This window comes from Arachis duranensis, chromosome 1 (genome assembly GCF_000817695.3).
Source record: "Arachis duranensis cultivar V14167 chromosome 1, aradu.V14167.gnm2.J7QH, whole genome shotgun sequence".
Classification (NCBI taxonomy): Eukaryota; Viridiplantae; Streptophyta; class Magnoliopsida; order Fabales; family Fabaceae; genus Arachis; species Arachis duranensis.
Genome location: NC_029772.3, coordinates 60,527,472 through 60,531,614, shown reverse-complemented (window position 1 = coordinate 60,531,614; position 4,143 = coordinate 60,527,472). Strand labels below are relative to the sequence as shown.

Sequence of the window (4,143 nt, the reverse complement as noted above, 5' to 3'; positions counted from 1 at the left end):
GCTTTTTCAATTGATTTTGTGACTTTCCATGATCATCAACCTACAGAAAACATAAAATAACAAAGGAAAAATAGATAAATATAACATTGGGTTGCCTCTCAACAAGCGCTTCTTTAATGTCAGTAGCTTGACAGTGGGCTCTCATGGAGCCTCACATATGCTCAGAGCAATGTTGGAACCTCCCAACACCAAAATTAGAGTTTGAATGTGGGGTTCAACACCAAACTTAGAATTTGGTTGTGGCCTCCCAACACCAAACTCAGAGTTTGACTGTGGGGGCTCTGTTTGGCTCTGTTTTGAGTGAAGCTCTTCATGCTTCCTCTCCATGATGACAGAGGGATATCCTTGGGCCTTAAACACCAGGGATTCTTCATTCACTTGAATGATCAACTCTCCTCTATCAACATCAATTACAACTTTTGCTGTGGCTAGGAAGGGTCTGCCAAGGATGATGGATTCATCCATGCACTTCCCAGTCTCTAGGATCCCTAGCTTCTCCATTACAGAGAGAGGCATGAGGTTTATGCTTGACCCTAGGTCACACAGAGCCTTCTTGAAGGTCATGGTGCCTACTGTACAAGGTATTGAGAACTTCCCAGGGTCCTGTCTCTTTTGAGGTAATGTCTGCCTAGTCAAGTTATCCAGCACTTTGGTGAGCAAAGGGGGTTCATCCTCCCAAGTCTCATTACCAAATAACTTGTCATTTAGCTTCATGATTGCTCCAAGGTACTTGGCAACTTGCTCTTTAGTGACATCTTCATCCTCTTCAGAGGAAGAATACTCATCAGAGCTCATGAATGGCAGAAGTAAATTCAATGGAGTCTCTATGGTCTCAGTGTGAGCCTCAGATTCCCATGGTTCCTCATTAGGGAACTCATTGAAGGCCAGTGAACGTCCATTGAGGCCTTCCTTAGTGGCGCTCACTGCCTCTTCCTCCTCTCCAAATTCGGACATGTAGGTCATGTTAATGGCCTTGCACTCTCCTTTTGGATTCTCTTCTGTATTGCTTGGAAGAGTGCTAGGAGGGAGTTCAGTAATTTTCTTACTCAGCTGACCCACTTGTGCTTCCAAGTTTCTAATGGAGGACCTTGTTTCAGTCATGAAACTTTGAGTGGTTTTGATTAGATCAGAGACCATGGTTGCTAAGTCAGAGTTCAGAGTATCAATCTCAAGAACTCCTTTCTTTTGATTCGTCCCATTGTTCATAGGATTCCTTTCAGAAGTGTATATGAATTGGTTATTTGTAACCATTTCAATGAGCTCTTAAGCTTCTGTAGGCGTCTTCTTCATATGAAGAGAGCCTCCAGCAGAACTATCCAATGACATCTTGGACAGTTCAGACAGACCATCATAGAAGATACCTATGATGCTCCATTCAAAAAGCATGTCAGAAGGACACTTTCTGATCAATTGTTTGTATCTTTCCCAAGCTTCATAGAGGGATTCACCTTCCTTTTGTCTGAAGGTTTGGACTTCCACTCTAAGCTTACTCAATTTCTGAGGTGGAAAGAACTTTGCCAAGAAGGCATTGACTAGCTTTTCCCAAGAGTTTAGGCTTTCTTTAGGTTGTGAGTCTAACCATATCCTAGCTCTGTCTCTTACAGCAAAAGGGAATAGCATAAGTCTGTAGACCTCAGGGTCAACCCCATTAGTCTTGACAGTGTCACAGATTTGCAAGAATTCAGCTAAAAACTGATGAGGATCTTCCAATGGAAGTCCATGGAACTTGCAATTCTGTTGCATTAGAGAAACTAATTGAGGCTTGAGCTCAAAGTTGTTTGCTCCAATGGCAGGGATAGAGATGCTTCTCCCATAGAAGTCGGGAGTAGGTGCAGTAAAGTCACCCGGCACCTTCCTTGCATTGTTGACATTGTTGTTGTTTTCGGCTGCCATGTCTTCTTCTTTGAGGATTTCTGTTAGTTCCTCTACAGAGAATTGTGCTTTAGCTTCTCTTAGCTTTCGCTTCAAGGTCCTTTCAAGTTCAGGGTCAGCCTCAACAAGAATGCTTTTGTCTTTGCTCCTGTTCATATGAAAGAGAAAAGAATAAGAAAATATGGAATCCTCTATGTCACAGTATAGAGATTCCTTGAGGTGTCAGAGGAAAAGAAAAATGGAAGGAAGAGGTAGAAAATTTGAACTTATCAAGGGAAGATGGAGTTCGAATTGTGCATTGAGGAGTAATGTTAGTCCATAAATAGAAGGATGTGAGAAGAGGGGAAGAAATAAAATAAAAAGATTTTAAAAACATTTTGAAAAAATACTAATTAATTTTTAAAAACTTAAGAGTGGAAAAAAAATCAAGTGATTTTTGAAAAAGATTTTGAAATTAGAAAGTAAAAAGATATGATTGAAAACTATTTTGAAAAAGATGTGATTAAAAAGATATGATTTAAAAGTTATGGTTTTTAAAAAGATGTGATTGAGAAGATATGATTTGAAAAACAATTTAAAAAGATTTGATTTTAAAAATTAATGACTTGGCTAACAAGAAAAGATATGATTCAAACATTAAACCTTTCTCAACAGAAAAGGCAACATACTTGAAATGTTGAATCAAATCATTAATTGATAGCAAGTATTTTTGAAAATGGAAAGAAATTGATTTTGAAAAAGATTTGATTGAAAAGATTTGATTTGAAAAAGATTTGATTTTGAAAAATTTTGAAAACTTAAAAAAAAAATTGGCATTAAAAACAAAATCTTCCCTCTTGTGCCATCCTGGCGTTAAACGCCCAGAATGGTGCACATTCTGGGGTTTAACGCCCAAAACTCACCCCTTTTGGGCGTTAAACGCCTAGCCAGGTACCCTGGCTGGCATTTAAACTCCAGTTTTCCTTCTTCACTGGGCGTTTTGAACGCCCAGCTTTTTCTGTGTAATTCCTCTGCAGTATGTTCTGAATCTTCAATTCTCTGTATTATTGACTTGAAAAGACATAAATTAAAATTTTTTTGGATTTTTAATAATGAGAAATAATCAAAATGCAACTGAAATCAAATAAACAATGCATGCAAGACACCAAACTTAAAAGTATGTATACTATTGACACTAACAAGTTGAGAATGCATATGAGAAACAACAAAACACTCAAGACAAGAGAATTTAAAGATCAGAGCAAGTAAATCGTCAAGAACAACTTGAAGATCACTGAAGACACATGAGAAATGCAATAAGAACAGAAACATGCAATTGACACCAAACTTAAAATGAGACTCTAGACTCAAACTAGAATTCATTCTTAAGAACTCTGAAGAAAAATACCTAATTTAAGCAACAAGATGAACCGTCAGTTGTCCAAACTCGAACAATCCCCGGCAACGGCACCAAAAACTTGGTGTTGTTGCCGGATCAAAACTTGGCACTGTTATTGCAGGGAACAAATGCGAAACTGTAGTTAGGACATTTAATTTCCCGGCAACGGCGCCAAACACTTGGTGCACGAAATTGTGATCATCAATGGCGCCATCAACATGGTACGCACAATTGTAATCTCAACTCTTTATCACAACTTCGCACAACTAACCAGCAAGTGCACTGGGTCATCCAAGTAATAAACCTTACACGAGTAAGGGTCGATCCCACGGAGATTGTTGGTATGAAGCAAGCTATGGTCATGTTGTAAATCTCAGTCAGGTAGATTCAAATGGTTATAGATGATTTATGAATAAAACATAAAGATAAAGATAGAGATACTTATGTAATTCATTGGTAAGAATTTCAGACAAGCGTATGGAGATGCTTTGTCCCTTCCGTCTCTCTGCTTTCCTACTGTCTTCATCCAATCCTTCTTACTCCTTTCCGTGGAAAGCTGTATGTAGGGTTTCACCGTTGTCAGTGGCTACCTCCCATCCTCTCAGTGAAAATGTTCTACACACCCTGTCACGGCACGGCTAATCATCTGTCGATTCTCAATCAGGTTGGAATAGAATCTAGTAATTCTTTTGCGTCTGTCACTAACGCCCAGCCTTCAGGAGTTTGAAGCTCGTCACAGTCATTCAATCATTGAATCCTACTCAGAATACCACAGACAAGGTTTAGACCTTCCGGATTCTCTTGAATGCCGCCATCAATTCTAGCTTATACCACGAAAATTCTGATTAAGGGATCCAAGAGATAAACATTCAAGCCTTGTTTGCTTGTAGAAC

General features: G+C 39.0%; 1 non-coding gene across 1 annotated transcript; it reads left to right on the top strand.

Moving 5' to 3' along the window:
- The first annotated feature begins 1,380 nt into the window (after positions 1–1,380).
- On the top strand, positions 1,381–1,488 carry LOC127742475 (small nucleolar RNA R71). The gene has a single exon (XR_008003749.1). It is a non-coding gene; the product is annotated as a small nucleolar RNA R71 (small nucleolar RNA).
- The last annotated feature ends 2,655 nt before the right edge of the window (positions 1,489–4,143 follow it).